At 38.2% G+C, this 13,331-nt stretch overlaps 1 protein-coding gene across 3 annotated transcripts in view; it reads left to right on the top strand.

Annotated features, from left to right (window-relative positions):
• FBXO4 (F-box protein 4) overlaps positions 1–13,331 on the top strand; it is a 379,144-nt gene that overhangs the window by 50,422 nt on the left and 315,391 nt on the right. The window lies entirely within an intron of this gene.

The raw sequence follows: 13,331 nt of genomic DNA, 5'->3' as shown, positions 1-13,331 counted from the left end.
TTTGTTATAAAGCAGAAACTAATAAAAAGAAAAAAAAATAAATAAATAAAAGGATTTTTGTGAAAAAAAAAAGAGTAAAATGCTACACATCTGATTCATAACATATTTCAAACTCAGCACTCAGTTATGATAGTAATAATCCTTGAAATGATAACTTTTTGGGGTTAAATTTAGAAAGCATTGCACAAGGTTGTATGAGAGCAGTCCCCAATCCTGAGAAAATTTAGAGAAAATTTTAGAACATGCTCAGGTTAAGCTGTGATATAAAAGCCCTAATTTAACTTGAAATTATTTTCTTGTCCTAGTGTCAATTTATTTTACCTCTTGGCTCCATTGTTTAGCATAACCACCCAAAGGAAGGTTTACTCTTTTTGACTAAGAGCATAAAAAAGCTATTGGCAGAAACTAACATGACATTGTAAAGCAATTATACTCCAATAAAAATGTTAAAAAAAAAAAAAAGCTATTGGCTGTAAGATTGCTTTCATTTAGGGGGATGTGTATGTGGAGTGGGGGGGAGAAAAAGGAAGATATATAAAAAAAAGGAAGGACAGTCAGTTTCAGGGAGTTTACTTGAGTTATTTTAAGGACAAATGTAGCCTACTATTCATTTTCTTTCATCATTCTGTAATAAAATTGAACTTTGATGAGCTTAGGTCCAGGGAACAAAATGTGATGCTACCACTTGTAATGATGTATTAAATTCATAGGGTTCTACAATGGAATGATCCCTTTCTTGGAACTGTGTTTGTTTGGGATGTTTGTGTGAACTTTTTGAACTCTTCTCTTTTACTCAAGTTAACCCTAGGCAAGATAGTACCCAGACCCGATGTTATTATTAACTCTCACCACAAAAATGCAAATGTTCTAAATACAAGGTGGAGGTTTTTGAGTTCTTAAGTACTTCTGTTCTTGATTTTCTCAAGCAAGAAAATAATATAGCTTTTGGGTGGACAAAATAATAAAATTCTAATATTTATGTAAATTGTTTTATTTTTTTCATTGCTCTTTGCCTTAATATGGAGATGCTACAGTCTTCCTGCTGTTTATAGGGAAAAAAGTCTCCCAGTTTAAATCCATTTAGCTTTAATTCCTGAGTTTAGTTTCATGCAAGTAAATGATATATTCTCTCTAACTAAAAATAAATGAAACAACACACAGGAGTCTGTTTATGAATACAGTGTAATCTAAGAAGGAGCAGTGTTTTTATAGAAAAACCAGACCTTTATGACTGCAATCTAAAAGGGAAGCAATTAGGCTGTTTTTTATTAAGGATTAGTACATCATGTTAGTTTAGAAAGCTTTTTTAAAAATAAAATGGAAATCATAAATATCAGCTCCATCTCAAAACAAAGCAACCATTACTTCTCCCAACCTCACTTTGTTTGCGGCACATCACAGATTCCTTGAATTACCAATGATATCCTGATGTCTCCTGACCTGGGGTGTCGAGTAACTTTTTCAAAGGATTTTACCAAATATCTGTCTATGTATGCTTACGTATATTCATTTTTCTTGTTGTTGGAGGGTCCTCATATTTCTGAGTCCAGTTTAGGCACTGAAATACTATTGAAATGAAAAACTATACATGTGTGTGAATAAGTTCCTTGTAAGGGCTATTTTTGTAGAGAAATGACCGTGAACCTTTTTGATGTTTATACCAGCCTGAGTGACATTTCATTATAATGTCTTTTGCAGCATCCATGGATTGAAAAGTATGGTATAGGCAACATTCAGATAAACTAATGAAATATTTGCTTATGTGCAACTTTATCATCTCCATATAAAAAAATGAACCATGTTTCTGTCAGAAGATTTTCATGAGTCATCGTGCAACTCCCTCTCACTTCTCCTGGGTCTGATAGAAAATTAGCTTCTTTGATAGGCAACATCATGGGAAAGCACTGTGAGAGGGGCAAAAGGGAAATTAGGGAACTTCTTGTGTGTTAGCTTATCATATAACATAGCTATATTACTATCTCTGCATGTTCATTTGGCATCAAGTCCTTCAGGGTGTGGGGAGGAGGGGTGGGGATTGAGGAAGAGATAGTGACGACTGATGTGCAGGAGGATGTAAGTCATGTGCAATAACTTTTTTTCCTTTCTATCTCCTCCTCACTTAATTACCACTTGTCCTATTGCTCAGGCCAAAAATCTTGGAAACAACCTTGAGTACTCTCTTTATCTCACCACCACTACTGATTTCTTAGAAATCAATTGGTTCTAGTTTTTAAGCATATTTTTCCAACAGACAAAAAAAAAAAAAAAAAAGATATAGGAGATCTGAACAGATCTTAACTACTTAACAGAGTGTAGAACACTGAACCAACAATGACAGAATTTATCTTCCATCTAATGCACATGAATGTTTAACAAAATAGACCATGTGATGCATCATAAAGTAAGTTGAATACATTTCAAAGCATTGAAATCTTTCACTGTATTCCCTGACCACAGTGGAATTAAATGATTTAAGAAAGTAAACAATGAAGCCACTACGATGCCAGCATTGCGCACAATACTAGTGAACCTGTTGAATCTCCTTCATGCCAAAGAATTTTCAGTTTGCATTATCAGGGCTTGTGACTTAGATAGATATTATCATTGACTATCCTTAATAAGAAGTGCTTATGAGGGCTTCCCTGGTGGTGCAGTGGTTGAGAGTCCGCCTGCCGATGCAGGGGACACGGGTTCGTGCCCCGGTCTGGGGAGATCCCACATGCCGCGGAGCAGCTAGGTCCGTGATCCATGGCCGCTGAGCCTGCGCGTCCGGAGCCTGTGCTCCACAACGGGAGAGGCCACAACAGTGAGAGACCCATGTACTGCAAAAACAAAAAAAAGAAGTGCTTATGAAAAAGTATATTCAAATGTCAGCAGTGAAGAAATAGCTTAAGAGGCTGACTGATTTTTGTGTAAATAAACACGTTAGATATGATTAGTGTAATTAAATTTGGAGTGATATTTTAAAGCCAAAATAACTATTAATTCAAAATTTAGCTCAGAACCCAGCATTCTAAATTCCCTTAAGACCTTACCTAGCAAGCTGCTGTACAGACAAATGGGAGGACATTAGGTTGCTAGGTGATTACTGTAATTTAGACAATTTTCTTTAAAGTGCTCTTTGCATACATAAAACTATATTTACCTTGGGGGCTTATTTTAACCTGACCCAATTAAACAATTTGAAGATCACAACCAGTTAAAACAACAGCAGGAGTCAGGTGCTTTGTTGCCCTGTGTTATTTCCTTATTGTATTTCTTGAATTGCTCAAGTCAGCTATATCTACTCAGTGATGATTTACTAATTCTAGAAGCATCTCTCCAAAGTACCTTCCCATTACCTCCTTTGTCAGCACCTGCTCTTCATTCATCCTAGCTTAAACATTCCACCTTTGATTCAGACTAAAGATTACTATAAAAATTCACATACCCAGGAAGCTTATTTATGAGCTTCATGACTCCTCAGTCTTGGCAATCTAGGCTTTAGCATCAATTTCTTCAAGACTAGGGGAGAGGAAATATGGCAGGGACACAATGTGTTTGCCAGGCAGGTGCACAACTGCTCCAAAGGGACCTACTAGGTTACAGTAGTTATGTCTGAAGTGGGATTTAGATCTGGGCTAGCATTGTGATTCCTTCCTTTACTTGGTGCAGCAGTACCATCATCATAAAAGTGTACTTAAAATTTTAAGATATTACTAAATAATTTTAAATATTACACAGTTAAGTGGCTAATTTCAGTGATCCTCCCTTGACCTTCCCACTCCTTCTGTGATTGCATTTCTCAGATTCTGTATGTCCGAGGTACCAAATCTATCCCTTTGGCATGCTGCCTGGTTTTGAAGGTTAACACCTGGTTTGGAATGTTAAAACCTGGAATACTGTCCGAAGGGAATTTTGACACATACCATTCATTAATTCACTCAAAGAAGTTTTCAGTGTGATAGGCAATCTGACAGACATTGGGAATATATAGAATAGAGATTTCAAATTCACTGCTTTATGGCACTTAACAGTGCAGTGCAGGGGTGGGGACATTTATCAAAGTCCAAACAAATGTGAAAGAGAAATATGATGACTACTTTGAAGAAGTCTTGGTGGTGGGAGGTTCAGAAAAGCCTACTCTGAGAAAATAATGTTTGAGCTAGATCTGAAAAGTAGGTGCTAACCAGGGAACCCCCTCAATATCTGACTAATTCTCCAGGAATAGTACCAATTACTTAATACTCTGATGGTTGCAATTTTAGTTATCATTATTTTGAACATGCATTTTACAATGTTTTCTCTTTCTATGATTATTCTTAGTTGAGAAATAACATTATTTTAATAGTATTTTTATTGAACCATGGAAAGAGAAGCATGGGGGAAAATAGAGAAAATGTATGAATGGGTACTCTTCATTCTCCTGGCTTTTGGACCCATTAGTTTTAATATCAGGCCAGGCAAATTTCTTTAACCTTTTATGGAAGGAGTAGGGATCAGCCACCAAGGAACACATATTTTCTGCCCCCACTGAATATTCTTCCCTTTTGAAATCTACATTTATATTGTCTTTTCTCATTTCCATTGTCATGAACTCTATCCTACTACATCTCCTGCACAGAACCCCATTAGAGGAACTAAATAGGTTTCTCAGAGTGTAGCCCTCTGCCTCATCATCATCCTGGATGAGTCAACATTCATGTTAATGTCCCTTCTGATATCTGACCTTTAGAGTTCCTCAGTCCCTGTTAAACCCCTGACCTTTGGTTCTACATAAGCCTCCCAAGATGACACCCTGGAGCTTAACATCACTGAGACTCTCTTGCAGTGTCTTAAACTATAAACTTTGTAACTTTGACCACAACCTACTTAGTGTCCACCAACTCCTTTACTCCTACAGAAGTGGCAGTTTAGTTACTATCCCTTTATGTTCTCCTAATTACTAATTAATTTAGTCTACTCCTAGCCTAGGATTAGGTTGATGTTATCCCCCCAGAACTTCCTAGTCTTTTCCCTGCTTGACAGTATTTTGAGAGCTCCTTGCAAAAGCTTAGACCTTATTAACTTACCCCAAATATATAATTGTTTGCTCTTCTGGGTTCCTGAACACTGGTTGAGAAAGTAGTAAACCATGCTGATTGGTCTCTTCAGATTTCTGCTATTCGAACTCAAATGGATCTTCATTGCTACTTGACAGTTCTTGTATTAATTCCCTTTGGACTCTGATATATTTCTAGTTATTCTAGACCTCTAGTTATTCTAAACCTTTTTGCTCTCTCCTAAAATCCTTAACCTCAACTTCAGCCCTGCCTTCTCACTCTCAGCAGGTAACTGTCTCCTAATTCATAGTGTATTTAAGAATATACATTGTTTTATCTTAATTAAAAAATATTCTACATACCTTCATTTTCCATGTCCTTTTAAAAAGAAATATTCCTCCTCTTTTTTTTTAATAAATTTATTTATTTTTTATTTATTTATTTTTGGCTGCATTGGGTCTCTGTCGCTGCGCACGGGCTTTCTCTAGTTGTGGTGAGTGGAAGCCACTCTTCACTGTGGTGCGCAGGGGCTGCTCTTTGTTGCGGTGCACGGGCTTCTCACTGTGGTGGCTTCTCTTGCTGCAGAGCACAGGCTCTAGGTGTGCGGGCTTCAGTAGTTGTGGCTCCCGGGCTCCAGAGTGCAGGCTCAGTAGTTGTGGCATACAGGCTTAGTTGCTCCGTGGCATGTGGGATCCTCCTGGACCAGGGATCGAACCCATGTCCCCTGCATTGGCAGGCAGACTGCCAACCACTGTGCCACCAGGAAAGTCTCTCCCTCCTCTTATATAATAAATACACACACTGTTCTATTTAGATTTTTCTCTATCTATCTCTTTATATGTTGTTGGAACTTAGTACAGAGTGGTTTTATTTGAACTAATATTAGGTTTAGCAGTCAATTCAATCCCTACCTGTGAAATGAAAGTATACTCTTTGTTTATTTGGGGCACATGAGTAATGATGATTTACAAACATTTAGTGGGTGTGAGAACTTAGGAGCTGAAGTCAAGGTTCTGCTGTGGCTCTTTTGGACTCTTGATGAAACTATACTATCTTTTGCCCTTACCTTCCACCATTGAAGAGGAAACTTGAGGAGAGCAGAAGAGGCAGAGTGGGGTCTCCTACTCAATACTGTGATCCTGGAGCAAATATTTTTCAGCTCTATTATTATGAAAAGGAGGGAATGGTGAAGCTGTTAGGAGCCAGCCTCGGTCTCTATGAAAACTCTTGATAGGATAGCCAATCAAAAGTTTACATGGGGCTTCCCTGGTGGCGCAGTGGTTGAGAGTCCATCTGCTGATGCAGGGGACATGGGTTCATGCCCTGGTCCAGGAAGATCCCACATGCCACAGAGCGGCTGGGCCCGTGAGCCATGGCTGCTGAGCCTGCGCGTCCGGAGCCTGTGCTCCGCAATGGGAGAGGCCAAAGTTTACATGAAGAAATTCATTACAATGGCAGGTTGATTAATTGGGGGAATGTTTTCAGATTTGAACTGAAAGTGTTCTGGAGTTGTTTCTTCTTTCTTTTCTGTTTGTTTTCAATTTACTGGAACTTTTGAAGAGCCTTCATAAAATAAGTGGTTTCTACAGTGGAAAACTGCTCAAGGTGGTCTTTTCAAGAAGGAGGGTGCCCCACTCTTTCTACTGCAAGATATGAAGACTTCCAGTTATATAATTCTACCAGCTACTAAATTTTTACTATGTTTATTTTTAAAAAACAAATGCATTCTTCAGCTGTGAATTGTGTCCTTATAAGTGAAGAACACAAGAAAATTGAGAGAAGAAAATTGTGTCACACTATAAACACTACTTCGTAACTTGATTGTTAATTTTTTTATTTTTAACATCTTTATTGGAGTATAATTGCTTTACAATCTAGTGTTAGTTTCTGCTGTATAAAATAAATCAGCTAGAGGTATACATATATCCCCATATCCCCTCCTTCTTATGTCTCCGTCCCATCCTCCCTATCCCACCCCTCTAGGTAGTCACAAAGCGCCGTGCTGATCTCCCTGTGCTACGCGGCTGCTTCCCACTAGCTTTCTGTTTTACATTTGGTAGTGTATATATGTCAATGCCACTCTCTCACTTCGTCCCAACTTATGATTATCTGTCCCCGTGTCCTCAAATGCATTCTCTTTGTCTGCATCTTTATTCCTGTCCTGCCCCTGGGTTCTTCAGAACTATATATATTTTTTTAGATTCAAAATATATGCTTTAGTATACCATATTTGTTTTTCTCCTTTGGACTTCACTCTGTATGACAGTCTCTAAGTCCATACACCTCACTACAAATAACTCAATTTCATTTCTTTTTATGGCTGAGTAATATTACATTGTATATATGTGCCACACCTTCTTTATCCATTTATCTACTGATGGGCACTTAGGTTGCTTCCATGTCTTGGCTATCATAAATAGTGCTGCAAAGAACATTGCAGTACATGACTCTTTTTGAATTATGGTTTTCTCAGGGTATATGCCCAGTAGTGGGATTGCGGGGTCATATGGTAGTTCTATTTTTAGTTTTTAAGGAATCTCCATACTGTTCTCCATAGTGGCTGCATCAATTTATATTCCCACCAACAGTACAGGAGGGTTCCCTTTTCTCCACAGCATCTCCAGCATTTATTGTATGTAGATTTTTTGATGATGGGCATTCTGACCGGTGTGAGGTGATACCTCACTGTAGTTTTGATTTGCATTTCTCTAATGATTAGTGATGTTGAGCATCCTTTCATGTGTTTGTTGGCAATCTGCATATCTTCTTGGGAGAAATGTCTATTCAGGTCTTCTGCCCATTTTTGGATTGGGTTGTTTGTTTTATTGATATTGAGCTGTGTGAGCTGCTTTTACATTTTGGAGATTAATCCTTTGTCAGTTGCTTCAGTGGCAAATATATTCTCCCATTCCAAGTGTTGTCTTTCTGTCTTCTTTATGGTTTCCATTGCTGTGCAAAAGCTTTTAAGTTTCACTAGGTCCCATTTATTTATTTTTATTTTTATTTCCATTTCTCTAGGAGGTGGGTCAAAAAGGATCTTGCTGTGATTTATGTCATAGAGTGTTCTGCCTATGTTTTCCTCTAAGAGTTTTATAGTGTCTTACATTTAGGTCTTTAGTCCATTTTGAGTTTATTTTTGTTTATGGTGTTAGGGAGTGTTCTAATTTTATTCTTTTACATGTAGCTGTCCAGTTTTCCCAGCACCACTTATTGAAGAGGCTGTCTTTTCTCCATTATATATTCTTGCTACCTTTCTCAAAGATAAGGTGACCATATGTGCGTGGGTTTATCTCTGGGTTTTCTATCCTGTTCCATTGATCTATATTTCTACTTTTTGTGCCAGTACTATACTGTCTTGATTACTGTAGATTTGTAGTATAGTTTGAAGTTCGGGAGTGTGATTCCTTCAGCTCCGTTTTTCTTTCCCAAGATTGCTTTGGCTATTTGGGGTCTTTTCTGTTTCCATACAAATTGTGAAATTTCTTGTTCTCGTTCTGTGAAAAATGCCCGTGGTAGTTTGATAGGGATTACATTGAATCTGTAGATTGCTTTGGGTAGTAGAGTCATTTTCACAATGTTGATTCTTTCAATCCAAAAACATGGTATATCTCTCCATCTATTTGTATCATCTTTCATTTCTTTCATCAGTGTCTTATAATTTTCTGCATTCAGGTCTTTTGTCTCCTTAGGTAGGTTTATTCCTAGATATTTTATTCTTTTTGTTGCAATGGTAAATGGGAGTGTTTTCTTAATTTCACTTTCAGATTTTTCATCATTAGTGTACAGGAATGCCAGAGATTCCTGTGCATTAGTTTTGTATCCTGCTACTTTACCAAATTCATTGATTATCTCTAGTAGTTTTCTGGTAGCATCTTTAGGATTCTCTATGTATAGTATCATGTCATCTGCAAACCCTGACAGCTTTATTTCTTCTTTTCTGATTTGGATTCCTTTTATTTCTTTTTCTTCTCTAATTGCTGTGGCTAAAACTTCCAAAACTATGTTGAATAAGAGTGGTGAGAGTGGGCAACCTTGTCTTGTTCCTGATCTTAGTGGAAATGGTTTCAGTTTTTCACCATTGAGGATGATGTTGGCTGTGGGTTTGTCATATATGGCCTTTATTATGTTGAGGAAAGTTCCTCTATGCCTACTTTCTGCAGGGTTTTTTATCATAAATGTGTGTTGAATTTTGTCGAAAGCTTTCTCTGCATCTATTGAGATGATCATATGGTTTTTCTCCTTCAATTTGTTAATATGGTGTATCACTTTGATTGATTTGTGTATATTGAAGAATCCTTGCATTCCTGGGACAAACCCCACTTGATCATGGTGTATGAACCTTTTAATGTGCTGTTGGATTCTGTTTGCTAGTATTTTGTTGAGGATTTTTGCATCTATGTTCATCAGTGTCATTGGCCTGTAGTTTTCTTTGTGACATCTTTGTCTGGTTTTGGTATCAGAGTGATGGTGGCCTCGTAGCATGAGTTTGGGAGTGTTCCTACCTCTTCTATATTTTGGCAGAGTTTGAGAAGGATAGGTGTTAGCTCTTCTCTAAATGTTTGGTAGAAGTCGCCTGTGAAGCCGTCTGGTCCTGAGCTTTTGTTTGTTGGAAGATTTTTACTCACAGTTTCCATTTCAGTGCTTGTGATTCGTCTGTTTATATTTTCTATTCTTCCTGGTTCAGTCTTGGAATGTTGTGCTTTTCTAAGAATTTGTCCATTTCTTCCCGGTTGTCCATTATATTGGCATATAGTTGCCTGTAGTATTCTGTCATGGTCCTTTGTATTTCTGCAGTGTCAGTTGTTACTTCTCCTTTTTCATTTCTAATTCTATTTGTTTGAGTCTTCTCCCTTTTTTTCTTGATGAGTCTGGATAATGGTTTATCAATTTCGTTTATCTTCTCAAAGAACCAGCTTTTAGTTTTATTGATCTTTGCTATCATTTCCTTCATTTCTTTTTCATTTATTTCTGATCTGATATTTTTGATTTATTTCCTTCTGCTAACTTTGGGGTTTTTCATTCTTCTTTCTCTAATTGCTTTAGGTGTAAGGTTAGGTTGTTTATTTGAGATTTTTCTTCTTTCTTAAGGTAGGATTGTTTTGCTATAAACTTCCCTCTTAGAAATGCTTTTGCTGCATCCCATAGGTTTTGGGTCATTGTGTATTCATTGTCATTTGTTTCCAGGTATTTTTTGATTTCCTCTTTGATTTCTTCACTGCTCTCTTAGGTATTAAGTAGTGTGTTGTTTACTTCCATGTGTTTGGATTTTTTACAGATTTTTTTCCTGTAATTGATATTTACTCTCATAGTGCTGTGGTGAGAAAAGATACTTGATATGATTTCAATTCTCTTAAATATACCATGGCTTGATTTGTGACCCAAGATATGATCTATCCTGGAGAATGTTCCATGAGCACTTGAGGAGGATTTGTATTCTCTTGTTTTTGGATGGGATGTCCTATAAATATCAATGAAGTCCATCTTGTTTAATGTATCATTTAAAGCTTGTGTTTCCTTATTGATTTTCATTTTTGATGATCTGTCCTTTGGTGAAAGTGGGGTGTTAAAGTCCCCTACTATGATTGTTTTACTGTGGATTTCCCCTTTTATGGCTGTTAGTATTTTCCTTATGTATTGAGGTGCTCCTATGTTGGGTGCAGAAACATTTATAATTGTTATATCTTCTTCTTGGATTGATCCCTTAATCATTATGTAGTGTTCTTCTTGGTCTCTTGTAATAGTCTTTGTTTTAAAGTCTATTTTGTCTGATATGAAAATTGTTACTCCAGCTTTCTTTTGATTTCCATTTGCATGGAATATCTTTTTCCATCCCCTTACTTTCAGTCTGTATGTGTCCCTCGGTCTGAAGTGGATCTCTTGTAGACAGCATATATACAGGTCTTGTTTTTGTAGCCATTCAGCCAGTCTCTGTCTTTTGGCTGAAGCATTTAATCCATTAATATTTAAGATAATTATTGATATGTATGTTCCTTTGGCCATTTTCTTAATTGTTTTGGGTTTGTTATTTTAGGTCTTTTCCTTCTCTTGTGCTTCCTGCCTAGAGAAGTTCTTTTAGGATTTGTTGTAAAGCTGGTTTGGTGGTGCTGAATTCTCTTAGCTTTTTCTTGTCTATAAAGCTTTTAATTTCTCCATCAAATCTGAATGATATCCTTGCTGGGTAGGGTAATCTTGGTTGTAGGTTTCTTCCTTCATCACTTTAAATATGTCCTGCCACTCCCTTCTGGCTGGCAGAGTTTCTGCTGAAAGATCAGCTCTTTTCCTTATGGGGATTCCCTATGTGTTATTTGTTGTTTTTCCCTTGCTGCTTTTAATATTTGTTCTTTGTATTTAATTTTTGATAGTTTGATTAATATGTGTCTCGCTGTGTTTCTCTTTGGATTTATCCTGTATGGGACTCTCTGTCCTTCCTGGGCTTGACTACCTATTCCTTTTCCCATATTAGGGAAGTTTTCAACTATAATCTCTTCAAATATTTTCTCAATCCCTTTCTTTTTCTCTTCTTCTTCTGAGATCCCTATAATTCGAATGTTGGTGTATTTAATGTTGTCCCAGAGGTCTCTGAGACTGTCCTCATTTCTTTTCATTCTTGTTTCTTTTTTCCACTCTGCAGTAGTTATTTCCACTATTTTATCTTCCAGGTCACTTATCCGTTCTTCTGCCTAAGTTATTCTGCTATTGATCCCTTCTAGAGAATTTTTAATTTCATTTATTGTGTTGTTCATCACTGCTTGTTTGCTCTTTAGTTCTTCTAGGTCCTTGTTAAACGTTTCTTGTATTTTCTCATTCTATTTCCACGATTTTAGATCATCTTTACTATCATTATTCTGAATTCTTTTTCAGGTAGACTGCCTATTTCCTCTTCATTTGTTAGGTCTGGTGGGTTTTTGCCTTGCCCCTTCATCTGCTGTGTGTTCCTCTGTCTTCTCATTTTGCTTAACTTACTGTGTTTGGGGTCTCCTCTCCTCAAGCTGCAGGTTTGTAGTTTCCGTTTTTTTTTTTTTTTTGGTTTCTGTCCCCAGTGGCTAAGGTTGGTTTAATGGGTTTTGTAGGCTTCCTGCTGGAGGGGACTAGTGCCTGTGTCCTGGTGGATGAGGCTGGATATTGTCTTTCTGGTGGGCAGGTCCACGTCTGGTGGTGTGTTTTCGTGTGTTTGTGGCCTTATTATGATTTTAGGCAGCCTCTGTTCTAATGGATGGGGTTGTGTTCCTGTCTTGCTAGTTGTTTGGCATAGGGTGTCCAGCACTGTAGCTTGCTGGTCATTGAGTGGAGCTGGGTCTTGGCATTGAGATGGAGATCTCTGGGAGAAGTTTTGCCGTTTGATATTATGTGGAGCTGGGAGGTCTCTTATGGACCAGTGTCCTGAACTCTGCTCTCCCACCTCAGTGGCACAGCCCTGATGCCTGGCTGGGGCACCAGGAACCTGTCCTCCACATGGCTCGGAATAAAAGGGAGAGGAAAAAGAAAGAAAGGATAAGATAAAATAAAATAACGTTACTAAAATAAAAATAATTATTAAGAAACAAATTTTTTAAGTAATAAAAAACCCCAAGAAATGCACAGACAGAACCCTAGGATAAATGGTAAAAGCAAACCTATACAGGCAGAATCACGCACAGAAGCATACACATACACACTCACAAAAAGAGAAAAAGGGAAAAAAATGTATATATTGTTGCTCCCACAATCCACCTCCTCAATTTGGGATGATTCGTTGTCTATTCAGGTATTCCACAGATGCAGTGTACATTAAGTTGATTCTGGAGATTTAATCCACTCTCCTGAGGCTGCTGGGAGACATTTCCCTTTTTCTTCTTTGTTCGTACATCTCCCGGGGTTCAGCTTTGGATTTGGACCCGCCTCTGCGTGTAGGTCACCTGAGAGCGTCTGTTCTTTGCTCAGACAGGACTGGGTTAAAGGAGCAGCTGATTCGGGAGCTCTGGCTCACTCAGGCCGGAGGAAGGAGGGGTATGGATGCAGGGCGAGCCTGCAACAGCAGAGGCTGGCATGATGTTACACCAGCCTGAGGAGCACCATGCGTTCTCCCAGGGAAGCTGTCCCTGGATCACAGGACCCTGGCAGTGGCAGGCTTCACAGGCTCCCGGGAGGGAAGGTGTGGATAGTGACCTGTGTTTGCACACAGGCCTCTTGGTGGCTGCAGCAGCAGCCTTAGCATCTCATGCCTGTCTCTGGGGTCGGCGCTGATAGCCGCATCTTGTGCCCATCTCTGGAGCTCGTTTAAGCGGTGCTCTTTATCCCCTCTACTCGTGCACCAAGAAACAAAGAGGCAAG

The sequence above is a fragment of the Mesoplodon mirus genome (genome assembly GCF_964341445.2).
Source record: "Mesoplodon mirus genome assembly, chromosome: 5".
In the NCBI taxonomy this organism is placed as follows: Eukaryota; Metazoa; Chordata; class Mammalia; order Artiodactyla; family Ziphiidae; genus Mesoplodon; species Mesoplodon mirus.
Note: the sequence above shows the minus strand (reverse complement) of the source record. Positions and strands in the feature narration are given on the sequence as shown.